This window comes from Bombina bombina, chromosome 7 (genome assembly GCF_027579735.1).
Source record: "Bombina bombina isolate aBomBom1 chromosome 7, aBomBom1.pri, whole genome shotgun sequence".
Taxonomy (NCBI): domain Eukaryota; kingdom Metazoa; phylum Chordata; class Amphibia; order Anura; family Bombinatoridae; genus Bombina; species Bombina bombina.
Window position 1 is genome coordinate 387,429,071 of NC_069505.1, and position 9,180 is coordinate 387,438,250.

The window sequence follows — 9,180 nt, forward strand, 5'->3', positions numbered from 1 at the left end:
GATAACAGCAGCTGTCCCTTTAATAACCAAGTTTTCAATATTTAAAGGGGCAGATAGCAAAATAAAATGTTGGTGGAAAGGATTATTTCATTAATATTAAAAAGATATGTTTCCGTCATGAATCCTCACCTTTTTAATATATTTCACGAGAATTTGAATTGAAAGCTGACTCCTGTACTATCCCTCTGTGAGGACCTTTATGCAAAGCCTGTCACTGAAAGCTATTTACATACCCCTTAAGTGTGTGCCCTGCTCTTTTGCTATCTGTTTATGAGTATTATGACTGCGCATACACAGCGCTCATCACTTTACGCAGAACAGCAAATAATGGTAGCGATTATGCAGATCCGGATTTCTTTTTCAACAACAAGTAACTCACATGCGTTGCCCGTTACAAGAGACTGAGCATTTCGAATGGGAGATTTCTGAACCACGAGAGCGAGTCCACAGCCTATACATATTGATTCAGTCCAAATTATATGGGGTGGTGAGGAGAAGCATTGAACATTAGGTAGAAGCGACTTGCAGATACTAAAGTTGATTACCAGTGTAGTATTTGATTTGGACTTTGCATTATTGATTTTTCCCCACAAAAAAAAGTTTTTTTTGTTTAATTTTTTAAATATACTAATTGGCTTTTACCCACTTTAACTCAGTATTTATTATAATGTATTACTGTGTAAACGCAGACAAGGTCTCCTGCCTTTTCTACAAACACTAAGGCCTAGATTTGGAGTTCGGCGGTAGCCGTCAAAACCAGCGTTAGAGGCTCCTAACGCTGGTTTTGGCCGCCCGCTAGTATTTGGAGTCAGTGATTAAAGGGTCTAACACTCACTTTTCAGCCACGACTTTTCCATACCGCAGATCCCCCTACGCCATTTGCGTATCCTATCTTTTCAATGGGATCTTTCTAACGCCGGTATTTAGAGTCGTTTCTGAAGTGAGCGTTAAAGCTCTAACGACAAAATTCCAGCCGCCTGAAAATAGCAGGAGTTAAGAGCTTTCTGGCTAACGCCGGTTCATAAAGCTCTTAACTACTGTACCCTAAAGTACACTAACACCCATAAACTACCTATGTACCCCTAAACCAAGCTCCCCCCACATCGCCGCCACTCGATTAAAATTTTTAACCCCTAATCTGCCGACCGCCACCTACGTTATACTTATGTACCCCTAATCTGCTGCCCCTAACCCCGCCGACCCCTGTATTACATTTATTAACCCCTAACCTGCCCCCCACAACGTCGCCGCCAGCTACTTAAAATAATTAACCCCTAATCTTCCGACCGCAAAGCGCCGCCACCTACGTTATCCCTATGTACCCCTAATCTGCTACCCCTAACACCGCCGACCCCTATATTATATTTATTAACCCCTAATCTGCCCCCCTCAACGTCGCCGACACCTGCCTACACTTATTAACCCCTAATCTGCCGAGCGGACCTGAGCGCTACTATAATAAAGTTATTAACCCCTAACCTGCCTCACTAACCCTATCATAAATAGTATTAACCCCTAATCTGCCCTCCCTAACATCGCCGACACCTAACTTCAATTATTAACCCCTAATCTGCCGAGCAGAGCTCACCGCTATTCTAATAAATTGATTAACCCCTAAAGCTAAGTCTAACCCTAACACTAACACCCCCCTAACTTAAATATAATTTACATCTAACGAAATTAATTAACTCTTATTAAATAAATGATTCCTATTTAAAGCTAAATACTTACCTGTAAAATAAATCCTAATATAGCTACAATATAAATTATAATTATATTATAGCTATTTTAGGATTAATATTTATTTTACAGGCAACTTGGTATTTATTTTAACTAGGTACAATAGCTATTAAATAGTTAAGAACTATTTAATAGTTACCTAGTTAAAATAATAACAAATTTAACTGTAAAATAAATCCTAACCTAAGATATAATTAAACCTAACACTACCCTATCAATAAATTAATTAAATAAACTACCTACAATTACCTACAATTAACCTAACACTACACTATCAATAAATTAATTAAACACAATTCCTACAAATAAATACAATTAAATAAACTAGCTAAAGTACAAAAAATAAAAAAGAACTAAGTTACAAAAAATAATAAAATATTTACAAACATAAGAAAAATATTACAACAATTTTAAACTAATTACACCTACTCTAAGCCCCCTAATAAAATAACAAAGCCCCCCAAAATAAAAAATTCCCTACCCTATTCTAAATTAAAAAAGTTACAAGCTCTTTTACCTTACCAGCCCTGAACAGGGCCCTTTGCGGGGCATGCCCCAAGGATTTCAGCTCTTTTGCCTGTAAAAAAAAACATACCATACCCCCCCCCAACATTACAACCCACCACCCACATACCCCTAATCTAACCCAAACCCCCCTTAAATAAACCTAACACTAAGCCCCTGAAGATCTTCCTACCTTGTCTTCACCATACCAGGTTCACCGATCCGTCCTGGCTCCAACATCTTCATCCAACCCAAGCGGGGGTTGGCGATCCATCATCCGGTGCTGAAGAGGTCCAGAAGAGGCTCCAAAGTCTTCCTCCTATCCGGCAAGAAGAGGACATCCGGACCGGCAAACATCTTCTCCAAGCGGCATCTTCAATCTTCTTCCATCCGGTGCGGAGCGGGTCCATCTTGAAGCAGGCGACGCGGATCCATCCTCTTCTTCCGTTGTCTCCCGACGAATGACGGTTCCTTTAAGGGACGTCATCCAAGATGGCGTCCCTCGAATTCCGATTGGCTGATAGGATTCTATCAGCCAATCGGAATTAATGTAGGAATTTTCTGATTGGCTGATGGAATCAGCCAATCAGAATCAAGTTCAATCCGATTGGCTGATCCAATCAGCCAATCAGATTGAGCTCGCATTCTATTGGCTGATCGGAACATACCACATATTGGGCCAGATTACAAGTGGTGCATTAAATATTTATTTTGTTCGCTCGTAAACACAGCTGAAAGTAAACTTTTAACATGGGCAGGTTAGCGCTTGTATTACATGTTGAAAGTAAATCATTTGAACATGAGTAAAACCTGATGCATGCTAACTTCAGGACTTTGAATATTATGATCCCCTTAACTTCTTCGCCATATAGTTTTCAATAGAGCGCGCTTTTAAAAAAATACTTATTGTTTGCGCACTAACCCAACACTGTGTAAGACCTACAGCGTTATAGCTGAAGTAAGTTAAAGCACCTTTTCATATACCATATACATTTTAACCCTTATAAAAAAAAATTGTAGTAATATTTCAATTAATCATTTTATTAGGTAGTGTATATATGGGTGTAACACTTTATTTTAATGTACTTATGTTGTATTTGGTGCACATTTTTTTTAAAAACCCTAAGCGTTTGCGCTAGGGGGGCGATTGACTAATGTGCGGGCGGACATGATCCGCTGTAGCAGATCATGTCCGCTGCACATCAATAAATGCTGACAACATACGCTGTCAGCATTTATCATTGCACAAGCATTTATAGTGAAATGCTTGTGCAATGCCACCCCCTGCACATTCGCGGCCGCTAGCAGGGGGTGTCAATCATCCCGATCGTATCCAATTGGGCTGATTGCTGTCTGCCACCTCAGAGGTGGCAGATGAGTTAAGGAGCAGCGGTCATAAGACCACTGCTTCTTAACTCCTGTTTATAGCGAGCCCAAAGGCTCGCGCGGAAACAGATGCATACAGGTGTTGATAAATCGACCCCTAGAGCTTCACTCGCACAAACTTGACAAATTCAGTCCATTTGCATGCATAGGTGTCTGCTCCCCACCCTGATCCCTGACTATAATAGTCCAGACTGGACTAGAGTCCAGATAAGTCAAAAAGAGAAGTGACCTTTTATTACGATGTGTTTTATTAAAGTGAAAGTAATATTGTTAAACAGAGTTGTCTTATCGGATGATAAAAAAAAACTGCCAGCATAGAGATAGAAGAAATTCAGAAAAAAATATTGACAATGATTCTCTTGAATATATTTTAGTTTCTAATTCAGAATGAGGAGGATTATGGCCCTTTGTTACATAATAAATATTTAGTTTGCAGCTTTTCATAAGGTAAATAGTAAAATTTAGTTTCATTATATATTATCTTATATAATATATTTTAATATATGTTGAAATAATTCCTAAAGGTGCTAAAAGTGACATAGCTAGTATAAAAAGATGAGTCAAAGAAATTATTACTTCCACGGTATGACTTCAATGTAAGTATAATCAATGCAAAGTATCTTCAAGTCAATAAATATGTAAAATCAAGGAATAGTGAATTTTTAGATACCAAAATTAAAATTATGTAGGGGAAACATAAAGGGCAAGATTAAGGGACATATTTAACAATGTGCGAGCGGACATAATATGAGGTAGCGTATCATGTCAGCCACACATCAATAAATGCCGACAACATATGCTGTTGGCATTTATCATTGCTTCAGCAGTTCTTGTGAACTGCTGGTGCAATGCCGCCCCCTGCAAATTGGCCGCTAGCAGGGGGTGTCAATCAACCCGATCATATTCGATCGGGTTGATTTCTGTCCTCCGCCTCAGACCAGGCGGACAAGTTATGGAGCAGACGGACAAGTTATGGAGCAACGGAGCTTGATATATATGCCCCTAAGAGTGGAGCACAATTTTGCACTCCTGCGAGCGTGTTATCTGCACTCAATTTTTTACTATTGTGCACCCAGTTGTGCACTTATTACAGGTTGGAAGTAACAATTTTGCTCTCTCGTTGTCGCATCCTTGTGCAGAAAAAAAGGCTATGCGAATTTGAGAGCATAGGATCGTATTCCTCCTAGGCTTTAATGGAGCCTTATTTTGAACAAGAACAAAAAAATAACAGCTGTCATGTGTGTTTTCATATATTGGCACTCTTTTAACTTTGCAATGCAATATTTTTATGCAATAGTTTCTATCAGACAGTGTCAATATGAATGTAACTGTACTGTTACATATGTTTTTGATGTGTATCGGGCAACTATTTAGTCGAGTGTAACAGTTAACCAGAGCTATGAAGTCACATTAATCCAAAAAACCTAAATCGTGATTGCACTCTTGCGTTGGCATTTACTTTCAATTTGCAAAATTAATGGTCTTATCTGTATGCCCAAAAGGGAGCAAACTTGCACATTAATTCATACACAAAAAATAGTGTGCCACTTGTAATCTGGCAGAAAATTTGCAGTTAATTTGTAAAGAAAATCTATTCTAAAGACTTTTTATGCAGACTTGCAATAAATGTGCTGCAAACTTTTGAAGCTTGGCAAGTCTAGCAAGAGTTTAGCAATTCCTTTGCAATTTTAACAGAAAAAAAAGCACAAGCTATACACAATTGTGGCAAACTTTCAGCAAATTTACAACGCAAGTCTATTCTGAAGACTTTCTACACAGACTTGCAACAAATGTGCAGCAAACTTTTGAAGCTTGGCAAGTCTAGCAAGAGTTTAGCAATATATTTGCAATTTTTACAGACAAAAAAACAAATGCTATACACAATTGTGGCATACTTGCTGCAAATTTACAAAGCAAGTCAATTCCAGAGACTTTCAATAAAGACTTGCAACAATTGTACAGCAAACTTTTGAAGCTTGGCAAGTCCAGCAAGAGTTTAACAATTCATTTTCAAACTTGCAGCAAAAATACATGCTATCTGGTATAGTCCTCAGATATTTAGGGCATCTTTTGTTTGTTTTTTCTCTCCTGTCTGATCCAATAAAAAATATATATATATATAAAATTAAGATTTCCTTTTGTTAAAAACAATTATATAGTGCACAATAGCGTTATTGCTAGATGACATTCTTTTTACTTGTGCCCCAAGAATGTATCCAGGTGCATAATAACAGGTATTCCACGATACCTTTTTGGGGCGCAAGCAAAAAAGAAAAAGTCATGTGGCAATCATTGCGCACTGTATAATTATCTTTCATTTTCGAGAACACAAATTAGCAATATTTGATGAAAGTGCATTGTTTTTGGACCCTTTCTTGGGGCATAATAACAGTATACGATACCTTTTTTGGGGCACAAGTAAAAAATGAAAAGTCATGTGGCAATCGTTATTGCGCACTATATAATTGTAACTTTCATTTGCAAGAACCATAATGTTTATAAATTTTATTTTAAAGTTGCAACAGTTTTTTTGGAAACTTTCAAGGGGCATAATAACAGGCGTTCCACGATACCTTTTTGGGGCGCAAGCAAAAAGATAAAGTCATGTGGCACTAACGCTATTGCGTAATTGCGCACTCTATAATTATAACTCATTTTCAATTTAGAATAATGTATATAAATATTTTTTACAAAGTTGAAACATTTTTTTTGGGATCCTTTCTTGGGGCATAATAAAAACATTTCTTGATAGTGTAAACTAAAATAACAAATTGAATCAAATATAATAGAATGTAACATATACCTTGATTCAAATATATATTTAATTCTTAGTGGACAGAAAATAATTTATCCTTATATTATACTTACATTCTCTAAGAAATCTTATAATCGATCGTTTTAATTCTTTGTCTCTTCGGCTTAGGTCCGAAAAGCGCTTAAGACAGTCGCGCTGGGTCCTTCTAAACCCAGCGACTCTGCGGACTCTACGGGTCATTTCGGACAAAATTATATTTCGCTGGTCTTGAATGACCCCATATACGCCCCCGATTCTTTTTGGGAAATATTTCCTCATGAAAGCAGTTATAATAATCAGCTCTCCAAGAGTGAATTTGGGCTTCCTGGCAAAAGGCATTTTACACTCTGATCCAAAAATAGGAAAACATGCGCTTTTATTGGATCATGTTTTTTTTTGTTGTTTTTATAGTCTATAATTTAGACATTTAAGGTACTTTTGAAAAATTATGGATACTTAAATAAATATTTTTGCATCATTGTTTTTAGTATTTATGCTGCTTATGGCTTTTAATAATAATAATGTTTAACTGAGGGATTTTTTTTTTCAATTAATATGTTTATTTTATAAATATGTTTATGTAAGACAAAGCACTAAAGAGATAAGGATGCTCTTTTCCTCCATCATAAAAGGATGCTCTTCTCCTACACTGTCTATGAATTTATTTTTTGCCATCAATTATTAGACATATTATTGTTGATTTTAAAGAGACAAAACATGAATGTTTGTTGTTTAACAATGGTAGCTAATCCATATATAACACATTCAACAATTTTGAAGTTTTTGGGTTTGTACATTTGTATATAATGGACCTTTAATATAACAGTATTGGTTACACCATTATTTTAAAGGGACATCATATAAAAAAATGTTTAAACAATTGAATATGATGCAGCTTAACTTTAAGATATTTTATGTTAAGATGTATTTAAAGGGACAATGTACCCAAAAAATGTCTTTTGTGATTCACATTGAGCATGAACTTTAAATCAACTTTATAATTTACTCACATTATCAAATTTTATTCTTTCTCTTGGTATCTTTATTTGAAATGCAAGAATGTAAGTTTAAATGCCGGCCCATTTTTGGTGAACAAACTGGGTTGTCCTCGCTGATTGGTGGATAAATTCATCCACCAATAAAAAAGTGCTGTCCTGAGTACTGAAACCAAAAAAAAAGCTTAGCTGACTTCTTTTTCAAATAAAGATAGCAAGAGAACAAAGAAAAAATGATAATAGGAGTAAAATAGAAAGTTGGTCATTTACTTCCAGAAACAACACGTGCACAGTCTTTTTATATTTACAATTTTTGAGTCACCAGCTCCGAATGAGCATGTACAATAGTTCACAGCATATATGTAGATGCATTTGTGATTGGCTGATGGCTGTCACATGATACCTAAAAGAATTTATTTTTTATTTTTTTTGTTTATGAAAAGCACTATCTGAATCTTGAAAGTTTATTGCTTTTATGACTGTCCCTTTAATGGGTAATGATTTCCAGGCAACAATATACTGCCTCAAATAGTATATAAAGCGAACGTTAAAAATTGGATAGTAATAGCACATTCACTTAATATAGTATTTGAAACAGTATATTGTTGCCTGCAAAACATTAACCCATTAAAGGGACAGTCATAAAAGAAATAAACCTTCAAGATTCAGATAGGGATTTTCATAAAAAAAAAAAAAAAAAAAAAATTATCAACAATTCAGCTTTGTTCTTTTGGTATTCTTTTCAAATTTAATTTTCTTCAAAAACTGATGATTGATAAAATGAAGGGTTAAAGGGACATTATTGTGAAAATTCAACTTTTAAGATCCATATAGGCAATCAAATATTATTCTAATTATTTGAAGATTGTAGCGGAAAACCAATTAATTTAACCATGATGCTTTTGTCCAAAAAATAACAAGATAACCAAAAAAAATATGTATTTAACAATTTTTTTTAATGAACGATTAACAAAAAAATTAAATCGATAGGGCTTGAACTGGATTCATTCTTCTCTATTTTCTTTAAACCGCATTTGATTCCTTTAAAAAGAAAATATATATATATAAATTTTAAAATGGGAAAAGCACAGACTAATTAAAAAAGGTATTGGTTAAAACTAGAATAAAATATACTAACATGAGAAATATCTAGCAACAAGGCTATTCCGAACTTCGACTCCACCAGAAGTGGAATCTCTTGAAGCATCAAGATCTTCATTGTTTTCATTATTACTGAGGACAGTGACATCCACATCTCCATCTTGCAGGGCTATGTTGTGCAAAATGCAGCACACCAAAATGATATCTGATACCTTGCACGGGTCATATTGCAGCACTCCACCGGATCTATCTAGACACCTAAATCTAGTTTTTAATAAACCATAGGTGCGCTCAATGGCTGACCGAGTGCTCCGATGAGCATCATTATATTTTTTCTGAGCGTCGGTTCTTGGATTTGTGAATGGCGTCATGAGCCAGTGCCGACAAGGATATCCACTGTCTCCTAACAAAGAAAAAGATTGTAAATAAATTAGAAAACATTTACAATAAAATAAAAAAAAGTCAAAAATAAAATGTGAAATAGACTATCAAATAAAGGAATAATATACATAATTACCTAATAGCCATCCATCAGGCATCTCTGCCGACTCAAACATCCGATAAAGTGCCGACTGTTGAAGAATATAATAGTCATGACATGACCCAGGAAAATTTGAGCGGACACTCATTATTTTGAGCTTTGCATCAGAAACCATTTGT

At 35.6% G+C, this 9,180-nt stretch overlaps 1 long non-coding RNA gene across 1 annotated transcript; it reads right to left on the bottom strand.

Annotated features, from left to right (window-relative positions):
- Positions 1 to 8,356: 8,356 nt before the first annotated feature.
- On the bottom strand, positions 8,357 to 8,597 carry LOC128635934 (uncharacterized). The gene is made up of 2 exons (XR_008398624.1): positions 8,558 to 8,597; positions 8,357 to 8,460 (listed from the first exon to the last, which is right to left on the bottom strand). It is a non-coding gene; the product is annotated as an uncharacterized LOC128635934 (long non-coding RNA).
- Positions 8,598 to 9,180: the final 583 nt, after the last annotated feature.